At 45.1% G+C, this 26,836-nt stretch overlaps 1 protein-coding gene and 1 pseudogene across 1 annotated transcript in view; both read left to right on the forward strand.

Annotated features, from left to right (window-relative positions):
- The window catches only part of ATG7 (autophagy related 7), a 244,917-nt gene that overhangs the window by 205,440 nt on the left and 12,641 nt on the right, over nt 1-26,836 (forward strand). The gene's annotated exons all lie outside the window — the stretch shown is intronic.
- Nucleotides 7,581-8,362, forward strand: LOC116857492 (annotated as a pseudogene).

Consider the following 26,836-nt stretch of genomic DNA (forward strand, 5'->3'; position numbering starts at 1 on the left):
GTGCAGGATGACATGATCAGCTAGATACCTGCTTCAGAAAGATGGCCATAGGGCAGAGGACAGGTTGCAGATGATAGGCTGGCTCAAGGAGGATAGTGGCTTGCCTAAGAGCAGGCCAGAGAGAAGTGGATGAATTTGAGAAGGTAAATCTGCAGGTGCCAGTGATTGTTTGGGTGGTGAGTGAGAGCGAGGAAGGACTCTGGTGCCTCCCTGGGCTCTGGTTCTGGCCTAAACAGCCAGCAGGGGAGGGAGCTGTGGGTGAGGGGTCCACAAAGAGGAGGGTAAGGATCAGGGAAAGGAGGGTTGGGGAATAAGGCTAGAAAGGTGGATTAGAATGTGCTGTGTTTGCCAACGTGCGGACTGTGTGAGGGAAACCCAGAAAAGGCACAGTCTCCTTACAAATCCCTGTTTTGTTACTGCTCTTTTCTTTGATAAATCAGACTTCAGCCAGACCCTGGAATATAGATGGACATTTGGGAATTGTTAGATTTTAGAATAAACACTTGACAGCCTTTGCATTCCCAAAGTAGCCCATACCCAAACTGACAATTGGGGGCTTGCTAAAGCCTGGAGAAAAAACTTGATATGAGCTCAAAGCCAATGGAGTTAATTAAAAGAGAATAGCTTTTATTGAATTTTAACACTTCTTTCTTAAAGTATTGAATTTAAATGATAAGGTAAACAGTAGAAACAACCTTAATCTTTCTTGACCCCAGTTTTCCCATCTGGTAAATGAAGGAAAAAGAACTGTTGATCTCAGAGTTTCCTTCCAGCTCTGAAATTCTAGCCCCATAAAATTTTTCATCAAGATCAAAAAAAAAAAAGGCTCTATGTGAATAAACACAGAGTACAGGGCTATTCGTTACTGAGCCTCAAACATTTTTTAATCCAAAATTTTAATGTTGAGACTCCAACTTGTCAGATTTCCCAGAGTGTCAGTCCTCTGACCGGCATGCTATTATTGCTTGAAAATACTGAAACCTCTGAAGCTCTGACTGAGGGAGGAAGGGAGGGGGAGAAAAAGGGAAGAAGGAAGGAGGGGAGAGGGTAAGTTTCAGGTTTTCAGTGATGAATTTCCTGATACTAATGCTACCAAAACCTTAAAACCATCTTGTGTCCCATAAGGAACCCAGGTGCAACTACAATTCCCAGTTTTGTTTGTCATAACTAACTTTACATACTCGTTTCATCCTCGAAGTTCTATGATGTGGGTAGGTTAAGTTCTCTTCCTCACTTTATATGAGGAAACAGGCAGAAAGTGGTAGAGTGACTTGTCTGAGCTTACAGTTAGGAAATGGCAGTGCCAGGACTCATCTTAAGGCAGATGGGCTCTGGAGAGCCTGCTCCTGACCACTCCGTCCTGCTGTTTTCACTGCAGTTATCATAGGTGTGGAGAGTTGGCATCAAATATTCTCCCCCGTGGTCTTCGTCAACCTATAAATGAACTGTGTGGATAAAACCACTCTTTGGTTATCTAAACAACATTTTCCACATGCCTATGGCCAGAAACAGCCGCAGTATCTTGGTTCACATCTTTGCCCATATTTTAGGCCTAACTTTTACAATGACCGTATGACTGTCTCACTTGTGAAGCTGAAGCCTTGCCAGGTTACCTGCAAGTGTTTTTCAAGGCTGGGAGCGTGAGCCAGCGAGTGTGCAGGAAAGTATTGGGTTGAGGGTAGGATTCAAGAATACCCTTTCTGCTTCCGCTCAAGGCTGAGTGGAGATTTGGTTGCCAGGTATTTTTTTCGTGCTCCCCTAAGGCCCCAACACTGTTGCTGATGAGAGAGGCCCTTGGCTCTTGCCTCTTGTGGCTGCCATGTAGGCAGCTCAAGCATAAAGAAGTCATTCCTAATTCTTGCCCCAGTGGCAGTGTTATGGGGAATTGCCAGGGCAAAGGGAATGATGCTTTTGCCTGAGAACAATAGGGGCCCTACACCTGCCCAGAACCTCAGATATAAATTGAGGGAATGCACAGAGGCAAGTACTGAAGAGAAGTGTCTTATATTCTTGGGGACCCTCAGGACCCCACTACTTTTGATTCAGACCAAATAAGCACCCTGCTTCCTAGGCTCTGCTTCCATCAAGCCCATCTCACGTGGCCCATCCGGCCTAATTACAGTCAGTAGCAGTAACGGAAGTACCATTTTGTATTTTACAGTTTACAGAGTGCTTTAACTCGCACTGTCTTTGTTTGATCTCCACTGTCTCATTTGATCTTCACAAACCTGTAAAGCAAGTGATCCTCACATTTTACAGATAAAGAGGTTCAGAGAGGGCCAGAGTATAGTGGCACAGATGGCACCTATGTCAAAGTCAGCAGGCTTTCTCCTGTACTTTAGGAGAGAACGGGGGTATAAGGAAGTCTGTGTGTCCTTTAAGGGGTAGGTGGCAGTAATTGCTAACCTCTGACATACATCAGAATCACCTGGGGGAAGTTTAAAAAATAAAGATGCAAGGACCTTACCTCAGATGTAACGTAAGAGAACCCCCAAGTCTGGGTACCTGGCATATGAATCTTAGAAAAAGAAAAGCTCCACAGTCAATTCCGGTGTGCACCAAAGGTTGAAAAACTCTTGCATTCAGAGTTCTTCTAGATGTACCAGAATAGTCTAATAATAGACTATTATTTGATGGGAATGCTTTGCTTCCCATCAAAGCAAAGCAAGTAGATATTCCCATGGAGAAAACAAATCTAAGATTTGGTCCCTGATCTTCAGGAATTTCTAATCTGCTTGGGGATAAGACATGTGTACAGCAACATGTACACTGGTCTCCCAGTGTCTAAGATCTGAGTAGTCAGAGTATCAGAGCAGTCCCACAAGAGAGGCAGCGGGGGAACATAGAAGGAGATTTGGGTCAGTGAGGTGATCAGTTTGGCCTGAACAAATCATTCACATGAGCAAGATGTGGGATACAAAGCTGCTCACATAGGCAGAAGCCATATCATATAGGGCTTTCCATGCCAGGCTGAGGGGCTACAAATGAACCTTGGCACTGGATAGACTCGGGGGGGTGGTGTTTAAAGCAGAATGTAATTAGACATGTTTTACAAACAATCCCCATTTTAATGATGAAGAAATAAGTAGATGAGGGTATTTCAGACCCCTCGCTTCCTTGGTGGAATAGATTTGGATAGTGAATCTTACTCAGATTTTGTTCTAATGATCGCAACCAACCCTCCTTGGGGTAGAGGGATACAGTGCATACAAGTGTCCTACAGTCATGCACACATATTATTTACTTACTGTCAGTGAAGTCAACTGGTGTGAGTTTTCATACACCTTAACCATTTTTTGTTTCTCTCCCTACTTTCAGATAATGATACTTTATATTGGCATTTTAAAATGGATATAGTTTGGGGACCACATTCACATAGGTTGAGGCTGTGCTGGTCTTGGAGTGAGTGATGGGAGGAGGGAGCCTGATACCTCCCCAAATGGCAGCTCTTGCTTGAGACTTTGCACACATATTCACTTAATTTTCGTAAGAATCTCCTGACGCCAAGAAACTGAGGCTCAGCAAAATTCAGTAAACTTACCCAGAGTCATGCAGCTAAGAAGGGGCACAGCTGGATTTGAACCCACTTCAACCAGATTCTCCCCCTTCCCCACCATACTTCAATACTAAGCATACTGCTTTACCATGACAGGGGCACCCCTGGATAAAACTCCTTCTCCACCAGTATGCTGGTAGAGAACTAGCATGTCTGAAATCCACCGCCTTCCTTTTGTTTATTCATTCAGTAAACAAGGGAAGATGATACATCCACCTCCCTCATCAGGACATTTTTTTTTTTAAGATTTTATTTATTTATCTGAGAGAGAAAGACAGGGATAGTGACAGCACAAGTGTGGAGTACAGGGAGAAGCAGGCTCCGACTGAGCAGGGAGCCCAATGCGGACTCCATCCCAGGACCCTGCAATCATGACCTGAGTTGAAGGTAGGTGTTTAGCTGACTGAGCCACCCAGGTACCCCAGGACATTTTTTTAAAAGATTTATTTATTTTTAGAGCATCTGCGTGTGTGTGGCAGGGGGTGGTGGAGGCAGTGGCAGAAGGAGAGAGAAAGTGGGAGAGAGAATCTTCAGCAGGTGGGGTTGGATCTCATGACCTGGAGGTCATGACCTGAACCAAAACCAAGAGTCAGACTCTCAACATTTTAAGGATATTTTAAGGATTAAAGAGATAGAATCCCTTTAAGAGTGTTGGCTTATAGCTCAGCAGTACGTACATGCTAAACAATAGGCCTTAGGGCCACTACTGGTGGCTGCTGTGCCAGGTGCTATGCCAGATGGGCTGGAGAACCAGGTGTGAGGAAGTTATGTCCCTGCCCTGGAAGAGCTCACACCCCATGGAAGCAATGACCCCCAACAAATAATGAGCATATACTGCAAGCAGGACCTCAGCTCAGACCCTGCACCTCTGAGGCTTCCCTGTTGCCTCACAGCAGAAATTTCAATGACCTGACAAGCTTGGTTCTGGAAACCATCGCGGGTCCAGGCTTCAGCTTGTCAGTAACCAGCAGTGTGTTTGGGATGCAACTTTACCCTTTTTAAAAAAGTCAGTATTTGGTAGGATCCCTCACCTTCCAGTGCCTCACATATCACTCACCCCTGAGAACAAGGCACAGTTCACTGTGAGTCCTCTCCAGGGGACCAACACCCTGCAAACACGCAAGCATTTCCTAGCATGAAGGCTGCCATGTTAGCTTAACTTGAGGGCACTGTTATTCCAGGCCATGCATGGGGGTTTGAGGGGAAGAATGTGGAGTGGACAGCTGTAGACTGTCAGGTTCCCAGTGGCCTCTTCTGTAATAAGGGGATGATGGTAAAAATATCTAACAGAGGTGTTGGAGGGAGAGCCCCAACACACCACTGATGGTGAGATAACAGGTGTAGCACATTAGGGATCTGTAAAGCACGATGCAGAAATGAGTTGCCATCAGTAAGGGTGAGGTGGGGAGGCCAGGAACACATGAAACAGCTGGATGGATGAGAATGCCGCTGTGCACACCACGTGCTGACAAAGTTCTAATGGAAATCAGCGTGGCTGGCACCAGCTTGGGAAAGGGTGGCTGAGAACAGCATCACAGAGGTGGCAACTCAACCTCAGAGATGATGCATATACTGTCAAGGAGAAGAATAGGCCTATGTTCGAGGTGAGAGGCCAGGCGCGCAGAGTGGTAAGATAGTGGGCGGCAGCGAGCTGTGTAAGGGATGGTGAAGACCCTCTAACGTGAGACTCTGCCCCAAAACCATCTCTTTTGGTTGTGCTGCCAGGGCCGGCCAGGGGATCAGCTTTGCATGGCTGTCCCAGGAAGCTTTATGGGGAATTTTCCATGCATTTAGTGACTATAGATGGCAACTGCTGACAATAGTAACAGAGTAGATAAACCTTTGAGTGCCTCCTGGCCCTGTATGTCCTGAGTCTTCACCACAGCTGCATGAGATAGTGACCATTGTTATTCTCATTGGTTAGAAAGGACACTGAGGGGCAGAGAGCTTATGTGACTCATCCCCAAGTAATTAGCTAGTAAGTGGCCAAGCTAGGGTTCCATTTCAGAGTGATCCATCCCCACAGCACAAGCCCTTAACCCAGCGGTTGTTCTTGGGAATAGGAGATTTTTTATGCCCCCTGACCCCATTCACCTCCTTTTACCTGCTTATCTTCTGTTTGGGAGCTTTCCTTGGAAGGGTTAAGCTACAGCAGAGACTGGCAAATCTCTTTGGCGGAGTGTCAGGAAAACCTGACATCTAAAAGCCAAGAGTTGAGTATTTTTGGAGCCAACCATCCTTTTGTGTGTTGGCTACTTTCTCCTAGCTACAGGTGAGTTTGCAGTAATTTGAAACATGATTCTGTGCTAGGAGACACTGGGGAATTCCTGAATAAGCTCAGAACTTGCTAATCAAAGAGGAGCGATGAGCCTCACGGAGTTCACAGCTCTGCAGGTTGGCCAAGTGAATCAGCAGAGGATGTGCAAGGCTTTGACACACCTCTTCTGTGTCTGCACAGGGCTGGGAGGGGCTTGGAATAGAACTGGTCATGCCCCAAGGCAAGAGACAGGATGTTCAGGGAATTGAGACTAAATTCTATCAAAATGGCCCACCCAATTTTCAAAGTGTTTACTGGGCAATTCCATGTGACTGTCAATAACAAATTCAAACAAACCTCAACCTTGGGGCTAGCCTATTGAATGCTCACTGTGTGTCCGCTACTCCACTCCGAGTCTGACGTGTCTGCATTCAAGCACAGCCATGTCAGATAGTAGCAGGGCTGCCAAGCGATGTAGGCAGGCGGTGATCACCCTCACTGTTTTGATTCAGTGTCTGAGTGGCTCAGTCAGTTAAGCCTCAGGTCATGATCTCAGGGTCCTGGGATCCAGTCCCGCTTGGGGCTCTCTGCTCAGCGGGGAGCCTGCTTCCCCCACTCTCTCTGCCTGCCTCTCTGCCTACTTGTGATCTCTCTCTCTGTGTCAAATAAATAAATAAAATCTTAAAAAAAAAAAAAAAGAAAGAAAAGAAAGCTCCTTTTCACAAGTTAGTAGACAGCTCTGTATCTAGAATCAAACAGAGCAGAGGTCCAGTCCCAGCCAGCTACCCACCAGCCATATGACCTTAAGCCACTTGCTTTTCCTGTCTCCACCTTGTTTCCCCACCTGTAAAATGGTCACACTGAGACCTCAAAGGGCTTTTCAGAGGGGCTAATGACATTGTGTGATCACACTTTGTAAAGTACCTGGAAAATGTTGGTGACGTCATTTTGTGTCATATAGGAAATGCTTCCTCCAGTGCTTGTAACACCCAACTCAGGTCCTTCCTTAGAACATCCTCAAGTTGTAAGGATCAACCAGACGTTGTGACGATGATCTGTAAACGTTTGGTGTATAAACTAAAATTAGTACCTTTCCCTCATTCTTTGGTGGAAGGGTGGAGGGAGGGAGGGAATGTCCAATTCTGTTAAAATGATCTTCCTAAAGTTCTCACCCAACCATGATTTTACCCTCTCTCCTGGTGACTCATCGCATACAAGGCATAGCTATCTAGCTTGTCTCTAGGCCTAGAGAGAGGAAGGGGGAGGATGCTTTCTAATTTGTACCATATGCAGGACTCCTTCCTCATGTACCTTTGGGCAGAGGTGAAGTACTCCACAGTGTTTGATTTAGAGTAATGGGGAAATCTGCCCTACCTTTCCTCTGGGAGCCCTAAATGTTGATTTGACTTTGGGAGGGCAAGGGCTTCAGTGAAACCTGATTTACTGTGTCGCCCTGGTACTGATTTCCTTTCACATACTCTAAAGGAAGTACTCTGGTAATATTGGCAAAGGTTTTAAAATGTCAGCTCTGGAAATGAAACTGTACCTTGTGATGTTAGAATAATTATACCACACTGGATCTCTGATTACAGCCAAAACAACAGTTGCTAAATCCAGCTAACATGGAAAAACTGGACAGGAAGGGGAAAATTCAACCATGCCTGTGGAAAGGGTTGGTGGGACACAAAATCTTGCATTTCTACTTGTCTGGTTTTAACTGGAACACCTTGTGGCCCCCGGCCCTGGCCCCCACCCCTTTGTTTTCTGTAGCCACAGCCTGGCATGTTGATACTAGCTGTGGGAATTCTAGGATTTAACAATGAGTTGAAAGAACTGCTTTTATCATTTCAAGTATGCAGCCCCAGGCTAAAACAGGCAAAAGAGTTTGTAAAAATCTTGTTCAAAAGCAGGCTTCAGAAGAGGCATGCCTCCAGTGTCCTGCGCTGTGGCAAAAAGAAAGTCTGGTTGGACCCCAATGAGACCAATGAAATCGCCAATGCCAATTCCCGTCAGCAGATCCAAAACTAATCAAAGATGGGCTAATCATCCGGAAGCCTGTGACTGTCCATTCCCGGGCTCGGTGCCGGAAGAACACTTTGGCCCGCCGGAAGGGCAGGCATATGGGCATTGGTAAGAGGAAGGGTACTGCCAATGCTCGAATGCCCAAGAAGGTAACCTGGATGAGGAGGATGAGAATTCTGCGCCGGCTGCTCAGAAGATACCGTGAATCTAAGAAGATTGATCGCCACATGTATCACAGCCTGTACCTGAAAGTGAAGGGTAACGTGTTCAAAAACTAGCGGGGATTCTCATGGAACACATCCACAAGCTGAAGGCAGACAAGGCTCGCAAGAAGCTTCTGGCTGACCAGGATGAGGCCCGCAGATCAAAGACCAAGGAAGCGCGGCTCCAGGCCAAGAAGGAGGAAATCATCAAGACTCTGTCCAAGGAGGAAGAGACCAAGAAATAAAACTCCCTCTCTTTTGTCTGTACATAGTGGCCTCAGCAATAAGGCAGATCAGTTATTCAATAAAACAAACTTCTATCTGAAAAAAAAAAAAAAAAAAAAACAACGGTTTGAAGCATTCTCTGTTTTTCTCACCCATGTTTCTCCATCAGAAGGAGCCCCACACCTCTCCCTGTTCTGTGCACCCTACTTCTGATGATCTGCCTGGCAGGCTTCCCCCGCCGCCTCATTTAACAGAGGGTGAAGCAGGCATTTCCTTCCAGCAATTGGTAGAGCAGCCCATTCCACTGCATGGCACCACCAGGGAAATCTGTATCAGAGAGCTGAAAAATGGGATTAGGGTTTCCCTGACTGTGGGGTTTCCCTGACTGTGGCATGTTAGAGAACCAGAAAAGTGCCCTATAATAAAATGGTGGCAGCTGCTGCATGTTTCTCCAAAAAGTGGAAGAATTCTAATAAAGGATGTGCAGTCTGTTCTTACGGCCACCAATAAATACCATGCATTCTGAGTCCATAGCAGACCGCCCCCCCCCATTATCCTGTCATCTTTCAGGTGAGGGTACCTACTCTGTACATCATTAAGAACACAGCTCCCTATCAGTGGGCAAATTGCTTAAAACAATGCAGCAAAACCCACATTCTGTGTTGTCCCCAGCTGCTTCAGGATTGAGGATGGAACTGAGGCACATTTATTCCTCCGTTCAAATCTCACATTAGCTATTTCCAGGGGAGTAGAAAAAAAGTGCTGCTCCTCTTTGTTCTGAGTGGTTGACTTCATGCAGAAGAGATTTGCAGTAAATCCTCGGTGGGATTTGTTTCTGCCTTGCCCTGGCATTTGGTAGGTACTCACTTGTTTGCTGATGGAGCATCTTTTATGCAGCCGGAATGAATATCTAGTTATAAACTTTTTTTGAAGCAGAGGACTAGAGACTGAGAAACTCTGTAGCCTTTGTTTCCTCACATGTAAAATAGATTCACCCTCGCAGGACAATTTGAGAATCTGTAGTGTTACTGTGCAACTTGACAAGCCTCGTTGGAAGGAAAAATGGTTTGTCTGACTCACAGAACATCTCTATCCTCTAAATTCGTAGATGTCCACACCGAGCTGTTCTCCAGTTCTCTCTGGACACAGCCTGTGTGTCCTGCAAATCAATCTGACTCTGACCCTGTCTGTCCGGAGACAGGTTAAGGGCTCAGTCACACAGGACTGCCCTTCCACCACACGCCTTCCTTAAGGTGCCACTTGCAAGTAGTAGATCCCCAAGTAACGCACAGTCTGTCTGACCTGGCTCACAAATTAGGGATTCCTATGACCCCCTCTCCGGTTTCAGTGATTTGCTAAAGCAGCTCACAGAACTCAGGAAAACAGTTTACTTACCAGTTGCTGGTTTATTATAAAAAAAATAGAACTCAAGGGTTCCTGGGTGGCTCAGTTGGTTGAGCGTCTGACTTGGTTTCTGCTCAGGTTGCAATCTCAGGGTCATGGGATTGAGCCCTGCGTCGGGCACTATGCTGCTTGGGACTCTCTGCCTCTCCCTCTCCTCCTGCCGCTCCCCCTACTCTTGTTTTCTCTCTCTTTCTAAAATAAATAGATAAAATCTTAAAAAAAAAAAAAAAAGAATTCAGGAAAAGCCAGATAGAAGAGACCATAGGGCAAGGTATGCGGGAAGAGTTGTGGAGCTTCTGTGTCCTCTGGGAGATGCCACCTTCCCAGCACCTGAGTGTGTTCAATCCTGAAGCTCTCCAAACCCCATACTTTAGGGGTTTTTTTATGAAGCATTTGTCATGTAGGCATGATTGATTATTGATTATTAATTAAATCTCCAGCTCCTTTCCCCTCCCCCAAGGATGGCAGGTGGGGTTGAAAGTTCCAAGTTTCTGATATGGTTTGTTCTTTCTAGGGACCAGCCCCCATCCAGGAGCCCACCAAGGCTCACCTCATTAGAACGGAAGATGCTTCTGTCACCCAGGAAATTCCAAACATTTTAGGAGCTGTAGCCAAAAGCCACAGACAAAGACCAAAATATCTATTTCTTTTTTGTTGGTGGTGTTTATCCATTTGTTTATTTATGTACTAAAGAAATATTTACTGAATCCTTCCTTTGGCTGAGACTCTGACTAGGTACTAGTTCAGGGAGTTTCCAGCCTAATCATCTCATTCACACTTTTTCTTCCTCAATAAAGCTGTCAGCTTTTATCCTCCAGACCTATTTTCTTCTTTAGGTTCCCCAGAACTTTCTAGGGCAAACATGATCCACTCATTTCCCTTTCTCCATGAAGCTTTCCCAGACTGAGCAAGGTTCTGCATTTCAGTTTCTCCAACTATAAAATAAAGCCCAAAGGGAGTTAGCAGTATTTCCAAAGATTCTTCTGAAGTTAAAGCAGAAAATAAAAATAGACTTTACACCTGTTGGGAAAAATTTACCAAGCAGGTGACACTTTACTGTCAGCTCTAAGATGTGTTCGCCTGGAGAAGTTCTTTTGTCTTTTTGTTAATTTATTGTTTTTTAATAACAGCTTTACTGAGATATAATTCACATGTCCTACAACTGACCAACTAAAAGTGTACAATATTTAATATTTTCACAGAAAATATTGTGCAACCATCACCACAATCAGTTTCAGAACATTTTCATTACCCTAAAAAGAAATGCACACTTGTTGGCAGCCACTCAACTCTTCTTTACTGATATATTTCTTACTATACAAAGTAAATATCGTACTCAGTAAACCGTAGAATTCTGTGCCAATACAGATTGATTATTGCCGCTCTTTTTTTCCAAATTCATAGGCAGAGAGTAAGATTCTGTAACCTTGAACCATACTTTGTTTGACTTTGTTTTTAAACTTCCAACTTATAAACAATGAGATTTTTAAATAATGTCCTGATTCCTTCTGTTACATTTTTGAAATTGATTTTTATTGGCATATAGCAAAACTGTTGGTTGTTATATGTTGCTTATATGCCCAACAACACTGTTGACCTATCTCATTAGTTTTCACAGTTTGTCTGAAAATCCTTTTATTATTTACTATTTATTTTTAAAGTGTTTATTTTTTTTAAGTAATCCCTATACCCATCATGGGGCTCAAACTCAGAACCCCGAGATCAAGAGTTGCAGTCTCTACCAACTGAGCCAGCGAGGCGTTCCTGAAATTTCTTTCAGATTCTCCACACAGACTGTTGTACCTTTTTTCAACTAACAGTAGTTTGGGCTCTTCTTCAATTTGTATACCTCCTTGCTTTTTCTTGTTTTATTTCATTCGCTAAGGCTGCCAAAATAATGTTGAATCAAAGCACTAACAGCAGATTTCCTTGAATTGTTCCTGACTTTACTTAGAATGCTTTTCAAGTTTTACCATTTTCCATGATATCTACTGTAGGTTTTATTAGATTAAGGAAGCTTCCTTTTGTTACAGATTTGCCGTTTTGCTAAAATTGTGAGTGGATGTTAACTTTTCCTGATCTACTAAGATGTTTAAATTTTTTATCCTTTTATAAAAATGAGAAATGTGGTATACTAAGATACTAGATTTCTTTTTTTTTATGTTGCGCTATCTTAGCATTCCTGAGACACTCTCATTCTCCTCCACCTGTCCCTGAATAACTATCTCCTGTAGTTAAGAATTTGCATTCCTGGGAACTCCTGGGGTATCGATGACAGTGGATTATTTTTCATGTTATACAGACATCTCACATTTATCAGTGTGTACCAGGACTGGGTGGGAAGGAACGCAGGCATTCATATTCGTAGGCGCAATTGTTAGAGTGTAGGACCCCACAGAGTTTATTTAGGAAGCAAACATATCAAAGTTTGAGAAACTTATGTCCTAGAAAGGACTTTAACTGCACTGGAAACAGTACACTGCCTTCCTGCTTTGGGATTTCTCATCCTTATCTATGCAGAAATGCAATAGGAAGTGATTTGGTACATATTCTGTTTCTGTGCCTATCTGCGTGAATCATTCAATCTTCCCCACTTTGCCTATTGCTTGAAGGCCACCAGTGCATTCATTTCTACTTCAGTTGTGGGCTTGCTATCACCCTCTCATTTGGGGGACCATGGGAATATATGCAGCAAAGTAAATAAATACTTCAATGAAGAAAGGTTCTGTTTACCATTCTAATTTCACAAGACAGTGTTTTCTATATTGAATCCTGTTTTCAGCCCACAAGAATGTTGACTTCATTCACCCCATATCTATTGACACTGCTGTTAAATCAGCAAGTGGCAGCCCCTGCTGATGTGTCCAGGTATATCCAAGTTTCAATGGCACGTACCTTATAGAAGCATAAGTCACCTCTCCTGCCTTCCGGGAGTTTAGAGTTAGTCATTTATTATCACTAATATCTACTGAGTCAGAAGGCTGTGTACCTCCTTTGTGCTATTCACCAGCAGAGTCCTGGAGAAGACTATAGTACAGAAGGCTTGTCTCTGACATCATAGTATAACATCAAGTCCAGTAGGAGGGGCAATACAAAGTGCACATAAAAAATGTTAAATAACAGAAAATCAACTGAGTATATTTTAAAGATCTGATTGGCTTTATTGAGTGATTTATGAATCAGGCAGCCTCTGTATTGAATTGCAAAAAAGGAAAGGTTTTTAAAAGCAGAGAGGAAATGGAAAAAAGAAAATTATTAGCAAAAAATACATTGTTCTAGGCAAGAATGCCCTCTTCAGGGGAACAAAAAGGGGCCTATCAGCAGATTACCTCTGCGTGCTAACCAGGGTTCTCCATGTTGACTGGTTAAAGGTCCCATTTAGGGGGAGGTTGTAACTGCACTTAAGTTGGGTATGAAGTCTTAGTTTGCTGATGTGGGGCTTAGTGGAAGTGACTCCATTTCAGATCTGTTGTTTCTTTTTGATAAAATTTAAAAGTAACATTACAAAAATGAGGTCAGAAATCAAGAACACAAGAGAAGTCATACATAGAATGTTGTTGAACTCTCATAACTACATAAACCATCAGCTGTGGGGGCAAGAGAGGTGGGAGAAGGCTTTTTGCAGAACAGATAGGAATTGCAGAGGTGGGCCTGGGGGACATTGTGGTGAGAAAAATACTGCCTTGAAAGCAGAGAATGGTACATCCGGGTGACAGTGGGAAGCATCCAGCATAGCTAGGCAAGAGGGCATGTGAACCAGGTGGAAGAGGGTCATGTTCTGGGACAATGAAAAGCCAGCCTGGGTAAGGAGTTTGTATTTCCCCATGAGAACACTGGGGCAGAGATCGCTCTGTGACATTGTCACCTTCAGACACCAGCTCTTTCCCCTGCTCTTTGCCCTGTTCTTAACCTCACTATGGCTGATGCGAGAGGAGGAGCCTGCAGCCTTTTCTGGTACTTGCTCCTTTTTAATTTGAAAGTGGTGGAGAAGGTGTGTCCTTGGCATTTGTGGCTCTGCCTCTTGCTCTGGCTGGGGAGATGGGGGTGGTTAGAGGCAGGCCTGAGGACCGCACGACCCATGCGGAGAGAGCCAGCACAGATGTGCTGTATGTAACATCCTTCCCACCTCAGCAGACGTGACTAAACAAACTGTCTGCTCTGAACAGTTCATCCGGTTGTCAGAGCCACTCACAAGGCGAGCAAGGCCTCGCAAGCAGCAACACGTTCTCCGCAGCAACGCTCCTGGGTGTGTGTGTGTGCATGTGTGGACTTCCTTCTGTTGAGCACACTAAGATAAACTTTGAAGGAAGTGCAACCTTTTGAATTTAAAGAGACACAGTGACCTGCGTTATGTCTTCCCAGAAGTTACTTCCAGAAGAACGGCTTTAGTTGGTTTTCTGAGAAACTTGGATGCTGCGTTAGGAAGTAATGATTTGCTCTAGTTGAAAACAGGCCAGAAAAATAAAATTCTTTCCAACTAGTACCCAACCTAGACCGCATCATGAAATGTGCCCCCTCCTTTGCCTTCCTGACTCCCCATCCATCGGTGACCTCCGCTTAGTCATGATTGTTCTCTCTCCGGTTCTCTTTAGTGATGACTAGTAACTCATTTGTTTTATTCTTTATTTTTTAAAAATTTTTTATTAACATATAATGTATTATTAACCCCAAGGGTACAGGTCTGTGAATCTCCAGGTTTATACTTCACAGCACTCACCATAGCACATACCCTCCCCAATGTCCATAACCCAACCACCCTCTCCCTACCCCACGCCCCCTGGCAACCCTCAGTTTGTTTTGTGAGATTAAGAGTCTTATGGTTTGTCTCCCTCCTGATCCCATCTTGTTTCATTTATTCCTTTCCTACCCCCTAAAGCCCCCACGTTGCCTCTCAACTTCCTCATATCAGGGAGATCATATGATAGTTGTCTTTCTCTGATTGACTTATTTCACTAAGCCTAATACCCTCTAGTTCCATCCACATCGTCGCAAATGGCAAGATTTCATTTCTTTTGATGGCTGCATAGTATTCCATTGTGTATATATACCACATCTTCTTTATCCATTCATCCGTTGATGGACATCTAGGTTCTTTCCATAGTTTGGCTATTGTAGACATTGCTGCTATAAACATTCGGGTGCACGTGCCCCTTCGGATCACTACATTTGTATCTTTAGGGTAAATACCCAGTAGTGCGATTACTGAGTCATAGGGTAGCTCTATTTTCAACTTTTTGAGGAACCTCCATGCTGTTTTCCAGAGTGGGTGCACCAACTTGCATTCCCACCAACAGTGTAAGAGGGTTCCCTTTTCTCCGCATCCTCGTCAGCATCTGTCATTTCCTGACTTGTTAATTTTAGCCATTCTGACTGGTGTGAGGTGGGATCTCATTGTGGTTTTGATTTGTATCTCCCTGATGCCAAGTGATGTGGAGCACTTTTTCATGTGTCTTGTGGCCATCTGGATGTCTTCTTTGCAGAAATGTCTGTTCATGTCTTCTGCCCATTTCTTGATTGGATTATTTGTTCTTTGGGTGTTGAGTTTGATAAGTTCTTTATAGATTTTGGATACTAGCCCTCTATCTGATATGTTGTTTGCAAATATCTTCTCCCATTCTGTCAGTTGTCTTTTGGTTTTGTTAACTGTTTCCTTTGCTGTGCAAAAGCTTTTGATCTTGATGAAGTCCCAATAGTTTATTTTTGCTCTTGCTTCCCTTGTTTTATTCTTTAAAATGAGGATGCCTTCCTCCCTGTGGTGGCCCCTCCCCGCCGGGGAGCGTGGAGTTCCTTAGAACCAGCTTCACCTCCCTCAGCCCCGTGCTCTCAGCTAGTAGGTCACAGTCAAGACTAAAACCCAGCTGTTCCAATCTGGACCTGGCACTCAGGGTGCAGGGGCTGTGCATGGTCCCTAGCCAATGCTAGGGTCCTGGGGGAAACGAGGAGGAAGAGTGTGAGGTTGGGAACCTAGGCCTGCTGTCCTGCCTGAGAGGTGGGAGGAACTTGGGGACCGGAGGGGACCTCCCCTCACTTCATGCTTGGCACTTACTTACCTCTCAGCCTATGTGTGCGACCTGCATGGTGAGGCAAATACCTTCCTCACAGGGACACCCCACTTCCTTGCACCAGGCCTTTGCTGGATGGCACTGAGCATGTCACCCTTTTGTAATCCTCCTTAAGCCTAAGCAACAGTCACATGGTCTACAAGTTTGTGTGTCAGCTTTCACTAAACTTCACCATGACAACACAGTATTTTGAAGCTTCTTAAATAGCCAAAACTAGACCTGATAAGAATACTAATAACAGCACCTAACGTGTTTTGAGTGCCTGTTGTATGCCAAGCACTCTTCCAAACACTTTGCTGGCATTATTCAGTCAATCAGTTTAATTTAATCATCACATTCAATTATTTGATTTTCCCCAGAATCATCATGTAGGAAGCGACAACTTATTAAGACTTAGACAGGGCAAGATGGCATGTCACGCCTGCAGACAGACAAGTGCATCCCTGAGCCTCCTGTGCTGGGCAGCGTTGCAGGCCTGTAGGCGCTGGTGTGGTGGGGGTGGTGAGGGGTGGGGCGGGGTTCCTACCCTCAGGGAGCTTGAGAAGCAAAATGGTAAGGAGAGAATTGACATAGTGTGGTCCGTTCTTTTATGCCTTCATTCCACAAGCATTCGCTGACGCCGACTTGCTGCTGTATGTCTGGTTTATGATTACTGAGCCGTTACTAGCACTGTGTGAGAGCTGCAGGCACGCCACGGAGATGCAGCCCCTGGCCTGGAGCATGTCTTCTGCAATGAGTAAACCAGAGGTGCCCTGTGCTGGACCCCCAGGAGAGGAAAAGGACAGAGGGCTGGGCCTGGGAGGATGAGTCGGAGGTACAGAGAGGGAGATGGAATGGGTAGCAGAGAACACAGGCCTCTCTCCTCTCTCTCCTCTGCTCCCCAAGTGAGCAGTCACACCATCTCCCTGTGGGCTGAGGATGGATCTAGGTAACATAAGAGTGGTGTTTTACCGTCGTGCCCAGCAGGCAGGAAGAACAAGCTTTGTTGTTAATAGAGTAAAAGTGTTCTGACAGAGGCCTTGAGTTTTATTCATTTGTCTGTATGCCATCCCCTATCCCCCGGTGTTGGAATTGGCTTCTACAATCTGGTACCCAAGTGCTAAGCTGGAGGGTTTCCCAGAAGGGTGGAAAAGAGGAGCAGGTCCAGCCTGAGAGGGGAGGGCTGGAGGAAGGGCCCCAAGATAGGAACAGCCTAGAGGGGTGCCTTTGTGCAGAGTAGAGGGAGAGTGTGGGCTTAGTGCTCTTTACCCAGAGTCCCTGACCTCAAGCCCCCCAGACCCCAGGGACGCCTGGGGCCATGATCTGCCTGGAGTGGTCTCTCTCTGGTGGCCACACTGGGCTGTTGTCCCCCAGCCCTACTCTCCAGGCTCCTTTCATCATCATGGTGCATGTGCATTTAAACTCAGCAAGACCCGTGCCAACGAAAACAAAGAAAATGATCTCTTAGCGGTTATTTATATTGTAAACCTCCTCTGGAGTGACTTTTTTCCTAGTTCAGCTTGCAGTAATTTATTAAGAAAGATAAAGTGATTTTTAAGTGTGATTTTAAAAAGCTAGGCCCGTACACGAGTTTGCTTTGTGTTATTCTTCTGCTTGGGTTTTGATGCTGCTCCCAGTGTGAACTTTCATTTACCTCCTTCTCAGGGTAGTGTGGGACCACTAGAAGAGCCCCATTCTGTGAAAATAGCCACCCTTTGCATAAATACATTGAAGCAGAAACTGTTTTCTAAAAAGACTGAAACTATCATTAAAAATTATTTTCGGAGAAAGATGGGAAGACACGGAGCTGATTCTTCAAAGATTTTAGTTTTTGAAGCCACAGTTGTTCCTTTGTTCATTGTTAACCAAAATGCAGCCTTCTGGACTTCGTGCCTGGTGTTTATCAACAAACTAAAAAAAAAAAAAAGAAAAAAAAACGAAAGAAACTAGAAGCAGGAAACACTGAATTGTTTATAAAGTAGATTTTTTATGTATTTTTTTTTAAGATTTCATTTGTTTGAAAGAGAGTGAGAGAGCAAGCAGAAATGGGGGGAAGGGCAGAGGAAGAGGGAGAAGCAGACTCCCCACTGAGCAGGGGCTTCTTGATCCCAGAACCCTGGCTGGGATCATGACAGGAGGTAAAAGCAGACACTTAACCAACTGAGCCACCCAGGCGCCCCAAGAATGTATTTATGAAGAAAAATTGAACTACGCTTCTTTTCTGCTCTTAAAATTTTAAGTTCTTTCAAGTTATGGCAATTTTAAAAACTTGAATTGTATCTTAAGGTCCAGGTTTCCCACCATCAGAAATGTGTAGCCACAAAGGAAAACTTGAGAATTACGGTATTTCTGAGCAATCTGGCCTGGAAAAGTACTGACCAGAGAGGATAACCTCAGGCTGGGGCCCTTGGGCTCTGTGTCTTCTCCTCCCTCCTAGTGAAAATATGCGTGTCTAACCTGCAGGCATGGTTGTCCCCTTCTGCGGGGCCATGTGGCCTCTTCACCTGTAGCTGAGGATGTTCAGTCTGAACAAAAAGGAACTTGGGATTCTAACAACACACAGTGAAAAGCTTCTAGAGTCTTAACACTGGGCCCTTCTGCTGTAAGTTGGACTTTACCAATTCCGCGGCAGCAGGCAGATGTTCCACACAAGCATCTATATTTAGGTGTGGGCATGAGATTGCCAAGGTAAAGAAAGACATGGTTGGTGTCACTTCAGCATGCTTTTTGTCTTGGAACAGAGGCCCTGTGTTGCCCCAGGGGCTGGACACTCGCACGGAGGAGAAGGCCTCTGCCCAAAGCCTAGGCAGTTTGGAAGGCAGCGGAGCCCTTCCTGAATGACTGTCCTTCATGCTGGGTGGCTACGTGCTGCCAGGCAGGGACTGCACACTGTGCTTTCCTATTTGCTGTCCTTAAGGGAGCTGCTGCAACGCTTTGTTAGCAGGCCCATGGTCAAGCCCTAAATGACCCAGCCGTGTCCAGTGGGTCATCACCTCTCAGAAGCAGATGTTCTTTAACCCACAGCGGGAAGCTGCTCTCACCTGGCTCTGTCTCCTGTGTTGCTCAGCACCTGGGGGGACAGAGCCCCAGTCACTGCCGGCTAGCACGTACCTGGCTGCCTTGGGACCTCTGTAGTGTCTCTCCCACCCCACAGTGGCTCAGCTCAAGCAACCTTGCCCTAGCCTCAGCAGGCCTTACCCAACCAGTAGCCCAGACACTTCTCCCTGATTTGGACCCCTGCCCCAGAAGCCTTGCTTGCCTTGCTTTCCTTACTTCCTGACGGTGATCTCCACCTCAGCTGACCTTCAGTCCTCTTCCTAAACCTCCTCACCCAGTGCCTTTGTTTTCCTGTGTTGTCCAGCTCTGCTTTCAGTTCATACCCTTATTCACTTGTTGATCACCTCCTCCTCTGTAAAGGGCCAGATGGTTTCTTCCTTGACTGCCTTGCTTGGAGTCCTCCCTCTCAGGAATTCCTTCTGGAATGTTCCATCCTTTGGGTTCTAAACCCAGACCATCCCATGCAGAGCCTCAGCTTAGCTTCTAGCCATCTGCTCCGTCAGGCTGAGAACAATCCCCTGGGCCCATCTATCTGAAATCCTGTGTAATGTAATCCAAGGTGCATATCATTTTCCTGGGAAGATTGCAAGCTGCCGGGTCAGGGATGGGGCATGGGGGGCATCTCATCTTAACCATCTTTGTGTCCCTAGTGATACCTAGTACTATGCTCAAGACCCTAGCGTGGACCCCCAGCTTCTGTCAGCCTGGAAGTCTCCTGCATCGGCCCCTCCCAGAGCAAGTGGAGGAGCATGTGCCAAACAAGAGGAGGTTCAGCGCAAATCTCCTTTTGTAGGTGTGGGGAGGTGATGATGGGACAGTGGCCTTGATTGGGGGCCCTCAGGCCAGACTGAGATGACTGCTATGAACCCAGCTCTTCAGGTGGATGTAGCATTTGAGGTCCAGGCCCCCTCTGTGGAGTTTTCGAATATCCAGGTCCAGGCTCTTTGGCACAGAGGTTGGGGGAGTCCGGGATGAGGCTGGGCTTTGCCTCCAGGAAGAGCTGTGTGCTCTGTCATGCCTTCCAATGTACTTTGGAACTCCCCTGGACCAGGGCTCCTGCTAGGCTTGTATCCTCACTCTCATAGTGAAACACATCAGTCCTTTTTTAAGAATTTTTGCTGAGCCCACAAAAAATGAGCCCCAAAGCTTATCATCTTCAGAGGGGAAAAAGTGGTTCCATATGGATGAGCAGAGTCCCCTGCCAAACCACTCTCAGGCCTGGCCGCCAAGCCTGGCCATGGGCTGGACCTGCATTCTCGGGTTCAAGAGGGACAGAGCCTCAAGACAGGTCAGTGGGATAGCGAGATTTCCCCTCTCTGCTGAGTAGGTCAGAGCCAGCCAAGCCAGTAGGGGGAGTTTGGAAGGACTGCCTCCCCCAAGGGCCCACGGGAGCAGGACTGGAGCAGAACTGAGAGCCTTCCGGTGGGTTTGAAAGAGCTCATTAGGGACAAATTAGGGAGTGAAAGAACTGTCTTTAAGGACTGCTCTTAGGGAGTATGGCCATCTCCTCATAAGCCCTGAGCTGGCCCACTCAGCCCCCGACCCATGTGGGCTCAAGAAAGTGTGCCCACCACGTTGCATCAGTGGTGACCATCATCACAGACTCCTTTTGTTCCATCCTACCCGTGGAGCCTGGATTACAGAGCAGGTCAGTGCCTTCCCAGGACCTTCCCTGGGACTGCAGAGGAAGAAAGCCAAAACTTCCATTTCCCAAGAAAAGTGCCGAGTTTCACACACACCTAGGGAGGATGTTTGTGTTCCATGGAGGTCTCTGCCCTTGTTTTCAGAGTAAACCTCTGTGTGTGTGCACTCCAAAAGGGGGTGTCCATGGAGAGGGGACCCTCTTGCTTCTGTTTTCACAGGCATGGACCTAGCCCGAGCCCATAGCTCTGACCTAGGAGAGCCAGGGACCAACCTGGTAGGTTAGGGTTCTAGACCCAGCTCCATCTATGACCTTGCTTATAGCCCATGTCCTCTTCTCTGGGCTTCAGTTTCACCTTCTGTAATACCGGGAGCTGAACCTGACACATGTAAGATCGTCTCCAGCCCTGTTGTTTTAGGATTCTGATCTTCGATATTTATGAATATGCTGATTATCCCTCCAAGATATACTGCAGATATGCACTCTGGCACTGTCCATGATCATGTCACTTCTTGCCTGAGTTCAGTGGTTTAGAAGAAACCCAGACCCTTCACTGTGTACCGTGTGAAGGAAGTCTGTCCTCCTTGTGTTCCTCTGTCAGCCCCGCCCTCTCCAGTTGCAGGTCTTGCTCCTGCTCTTTCCTCCACCTACAGCCACCCTCCCTCTGCCCTTTGATGGGCTGGCTCCTTCTCACCTTCAGATCTCAGCTGAAATGTCACCTCCAAGAGGCTCTACTCAAAATCCCTATCTAAACTCAGTGCTCCTCTGTTTTTCCACATCTCACTCTGTGTTTATTTTTCCTTCATGGTACTTAAATGTCTTGGAGCTATTTTCTTAGATCTGGTTATGTGTTCGTCTCTTGTTTGCCTGCACTAGAATGTGGGCTTCACACAAGCAGGAACCCCCAGGACTGAGGGCCTTCCTTCTCTGTCCTGATCAGCTACTTAACACCCAGCACCTAGCATAGTCCCTGCTACACAGTAGCCGTTGCATAAATGTTTGTTGAATGGACGCATGGTTGAAGGGATGGGTACCCCTCCGTATGAAGAGCTCTGTTTTTCCTCCTGACCACTCAGGCCTCATTTTCCCTCAAGGATCTGGATGTAGCAGAAAAGGGGGGTTATAAAACAAACCAAATGTCCATTACAAAGCCCTTAATCAGTAGCCAGGAGGTGTTTTCACTCCCCACTCTGCTTTTCGCTCCTGCAGCTCACACAGTTGGACCAGACGCCTTGCACATTTCCTAAGGACCTGCTCAGTGCCAGGTTCCGGGTTAGTGCTTTCCAGTCATTATTTCATTTATCCTTGGTGACCTTTGTGAGTTCGATGATAGAAACTGAGTCTCAGAGATTAAGTCTCCTTGCCTAAGATTGCAGAGCTAGAAAGTAGTAGAACCTTGCCGGCGGTCTGGTGCTGTTTCCTTCATACCCCATGTCACTGAGCCAAGCCACTTCCTGTACATCGCAGGGGTCCGGGAATGGTACCGGGCCTGGGAAGCCCAGCAGGTCCTTGTGTGTGACTTCACACTGCCTTTATGGTCCTTCTAGCTCGGAGAAACATGCAGCCCGGGCGACTGACGTCCGTGAGTTTCATGGGAACCTCAGGTAAGGACTTGGCAATTCTAGAGCCCCAGTGTCCTATAGAGCATGGGGGTTGTGTCAGGATTCGTGATAATGGAAAGCCTAGGGGATGGGCTGGGTGATGCTGCCCCTTCCAAGGTGACCTGCGGCCATTTCAGGAAGGCCTTTCTGAAGGCCAGCACAGGCAGTTTCATACAGCTGCCAGCCCTTCAGGGTACAGTTCTCTTGGTCAAACACCCCCATGGAGCCTCAAAATAGACCAGTGCTCAGAATATAAAGTGCTCAGAAGAGTGCCTGACTTTGCCAGAAGGCACAGTGGAGAAGAGAACACAAGGCATAGAAGCACAGACCTGGGTTTGAATCGTAGCTCTGCTCTTTCCTGGCTGTATGACCCTAAGCAAGTCATCTGCTCTCTCTGAGTCCTATTTCAGTATAACGCAGAATCAGCACTTAATAATTCTTGTGCCCAAGTGAGTGAGTGAGTGAAAAACATCTAAGACATCCTCATCCTGAGGGGACAACAAAAAAAGAGGAAATAGCTCTGTGTTATTTTCAGCATGGAGAGCTTTTTTTAGGGTATCATAGGAGATTGATTACCCACAACTTCCAAAAGCTTCTCAAAAAATGTTAATGATATGAACAAGGATTTTTTTTTTTGCTTCAGGTTTAAAAGTTGTGTTCTCAGCAATTTTAAACAAATAACAGCACATACGCATGTGTGTACCCTGTCAGGCACTCTTCTGAGCACTTTGTATTCCGTTTAATTACCACAACCCTATAAGGGAGGTACAGTTTGGGCTTTGTTGTCATTGTTGTCATCCTATTATTGTCAAAGTCATCATCATCATTATTATTATGTTCAATTAGCCAACATGTATACATCATTGGTTTTGATGTAGTGTTCAGCGATTCATTAGTTGTGTATAACACCCAGTGCTCATCACAACGTGCTGCGCTTTGTTTTTAAGATGAGAAAAACAGGCACAGAGAGATTAAGCAAGTTGCCCAAGGTCACAGAGCTAGCAAGTGGCAGAGCAGGAACACCATCCAGGAAGTCTGACTTCAGAGGCAGAGCTTTTAGCTCCTGGGCTAAGCAATTTAATGTTGCTTGGCAACTAAAAGAGAATCCCAAGCAGGATGCATGATGTGAGAAGGCGTGCCATTTAGCTGAAGAAGCAAGAAACACTGGATTGTAATGATTCTGTTCCCCCTTAAGAGACTGGGAAGCAGTCTCTTCTAGGTAAAATGTCTGGGAAACTGAAAGGGTAGAAATGGGGTTCCCCTTTAGGATTGCCAACCCTCTGCCATTTTAGAAAGGACAGTATTCCTCTTTTCTGTTTTGGGGAGCTATTATAAATATGTATTTATATTCTGTGAACTGCCCCTTTTAGCTGTGTTTCTTTTTTTTTTTTTTTTTTGCTGAATTTTTAAAAGATCATATTCCTTATAATTATTTATTGTAATTCACTACAATAAAATGTATGTAAAAGTATACATTTCTATGGGTTTTGACAGCCTTACACACATCTTCACACACCTTTACACACACCTTTACACACACCTTATACACAACATTGCACCACCACAAATAGGGACAATTTCTATCACCCCAGAAGGTAAAGATTTCCCTGGGGCCCTTCATATTCAGATCACACCCAGCCCACAACCAAGGGTCTGCTTTCTGTCATTATAGATTCCATTGTATTTTCTAGGGTTCCATACAAATGGAACCATATTTTTTCTTTTATCTTTTATTTTTTTAAATTTATTTTTGTCAAGATATAATTGACATAGCACACTGTATGAGTCTAACATGTGCAATGTTAATTTGATACTTTGTTATATGGCAGTAAGTACCACCTTAGTGTTGGCCTCTACCAAGTTACAGCTGCTTCTTTCTCATGGTGGGAAAAGTTAAGATCTAGTCTCTTAGCAGCCTTGAAGTATATAACATAGTATTGTTGACTATAATCACTGGGCTGTGCATTCGATCTCCAGGACTCATTCATCTACTGATTGCAAGTTGGTACCCTTAAACCACAACTCCCCAGTTTCCTCACCCCCAATCCTCTGGTAGCTACCATTCTACTCTCTCTTTATGAGTTGGGCTTTTTTTAGATTCCACATATCAGAGGAACATACACATTTGTCTTTCTCCAACTTATCTCACTTAGAATAAAGCCCTCAGGGTCCATCCATGTTGTCCTGGATGGCAGGATTTCCTTCTTTCTCTTGGCTGAATAATAATTCGATTGATCCATCCAGCTGTTGATGGACATTTAGGTTGCTTCCACAGCTTGGCTGTTGGGAGTGATGTTGCAGGCGGCGTGGGGGTGGGTCCATCAGTCTCTTCAATATCATACCCAGCAGTGGAATGGCTGCATCACATGGTAGCTCTATTTTTAATTTTTAAAGGAGTCTTCATACTGTCTCCATGGTGGCTGCCCCAGCTTGCGTTCTCACCAGCAGTGTGTAAGTGTTGCCTTTCTCCATAGCCTCTCGGAAACATCTCTTAGCTTCTTGACTGTCATCCTAACAGATATGAGGTGGTATCTTATTGTAGTTTCAGTTTGCATTTACCTTACAGTTAATGATGTCCGGCACCTTTTCGTGTAACTGGTGGCCATTTGGGTGTCTTCTTTGGAAAAATGTCTGTTCAGTTCCTCTGTCCATTTTGTCATCAGATTGTTCAGTTTATTGTTACTGAGTTGTAGGAGTTCTTTATGTATTTTGGATACTAATCTCTTATCTGATACGTGGTTTGCAAATATTTTCTCCCATTCCATAGGTTACCCTCTCATTTTATGGGTTTTTGTTCTTGTTGTTGGTTTTACTGTTGTCTCGGTTGGTTTGCTGTGCAGAAGCTTTTTAGTATGGCATAGTCTCACTTGATGAGTTTTGGTTTTGTTGCTTTTGTACTTTTGGTGTCACAGCTCAAAAAATCATTGCCAAGACCAGCATCAAGGAGCTTCTTTCCTGTGTTTTCTTGTAGGAGTTGCACAGCAGGAGGTCTTGTGTTTAAGTCTTTAAGTTAACAGTAAGTCTTGAAGTTAACAATAACTTCAAGTTATTGTTTGTGAATGCTGTAAAGTAGGGGGCTGGCTTCATTGTTTTGCAGGTGATTATTTGATTTTCTCAGTGCCCATTTGTTGAAGATACTACCTTTTCCCCATTAAGTGTTCTTGGCCCCCTTGTCAAACATTAGTTGACCGTCAGAGTGTGGATTTATTTCTGGGCTCTCAATTCTTGTCTGTTGGTCTGGGTATCTATTTTTATACCAGTACCATTCTGTTGTAATTATTGTAGCTTTGCAATGCAGTTTGAGGTCAGGACGTGTGATGTCTCTAGTTCTGTTCTTCCGTATAATTGCTTTGGTGTTTGGGGTCTTTTGTGGTTCCATCCAAATTTTAGGATTATTTTTTTGAATCATATGCCAAGTCTTCTTTTGTCTGGCTTCTTTTGCTCAATGTGATATTGTTGAGACCCATCCGTGTTGTGGTACGTCTCAGTTGTTTTTACCGCTGAATAGTATCCTAATTTGTGAAATATACCACACTTGTTCACTCACTCATTGTTGAGTATTTGGATTGTGTCCTGTTTGGGACTGTTCCAAATGCAGCTCCAGTGTGTGTTTATGTACCAGTCTTTGTGTGGACCGCATCTTCTCATTGCTGTCAAGTGATTACCTAGGACTAGAATTGCTGGGTTTTGTTGTAAGTATAGGTTTAATCTCTTAAACTATCACACTGGTTTTAACGTGGCCGTACCATTTGCTGTAACCACCAGCAGCATTTGAGAGTTCCAGTTGCTTGCCTCCTGGTCGGCACTTAGAGCTGGCAGTCTTTCATTTCAGCTAGTTAGCTGGGTAGGTGGTGGTAGCTTGTGGGTGTTTTCTTGCCATCCTCTGATGACAATGGATGCTGAACATCTTTTCATGTACTCATTTGCCATCTGTGTGTCTTCTTTTCATGACATTTCTTTCAAATCTTTTGCCACAGTTTCCGCAGATTATCTTATTATTACTGCGTTGTAAGAGTTCTTTATATTTCCTGGACATGGGTTCTTCGCCAGGTATAGGTACTACATATATTTTTTCCATCATATCTTTGGCTTGTCTTTTCATTTTCTTCTTGTCTTTAAGAAAGAAAAAGTTCGGGTTTTTTACAAAGTCGAGTTTCTTAAGTTTTTATTTTATGTTTCATACTTTTAGTATCTTAAGCATTCTCTGCCTGCCCTGGTGTCTCATTAATTTTTTATTTTATACTTTTACATATATGTCCGTGTTTCAGTCATTTCAGGTTAATTTCTGCGTATGGTTTGAAGTAAAGGTCAAGGTTTGTTTTTCTCCACGTGGGTATCTAATTGTGCCAGCGCTGTTTGTTGAGAAGAGTCTCCTTTCCTCATTGAATTACCACGGCACCTTTGTTGAGAGTCCGTTGACCCAGTATATGTGTGGGTCTCTCCCTGCTCATTCTTTTTCTGTCCTTACTTCAGTGCCACACTGTCTGATTTCTGCAGCTTTGTACAAGGTCAGGGCCAGTGTCTGTCTCATCGCATGGAGGCCACGCCTTCATGACTCCGTGCAGGGATACCAGCCATTTTCTCGAACATCTGCCGGGGACTGAATCAGGGCCCTCTCGTTATATTCCAGGTCACCTGCCTTAGCATTTATAAAGTTTCAAAATTATCTCTTGCCAGGTACAGTCTGTATTCATCTCGCTCTAGAGCTCTGAGTTCTTAAACATTTATTTTTTCCCTTCCCTTCACTGTCTCTCCAATGTTGACCCCAAAAGCCCTTTGAGGTAAAGAACAAAGATGCTAAAGTGTCATCTTTTTACAGGGGCACTTT

The sequence above is a fragment of the Lontra canadensis genome, unplaced genomic scaffold (assembly GCF_010015895.1).
Source record: "Lontra canadensis isolate GAN:19392208 unplaced genomic scaffold, GSC_riverotter_1.0 scaffold124, whole genome shotgun sequence".
Taxonomy (NCBI): Eukaryota; Metazoa; Chordata; class Mammalia; order Carnivora; family Mustelidae; genus Lontra; species Lontra canadensis.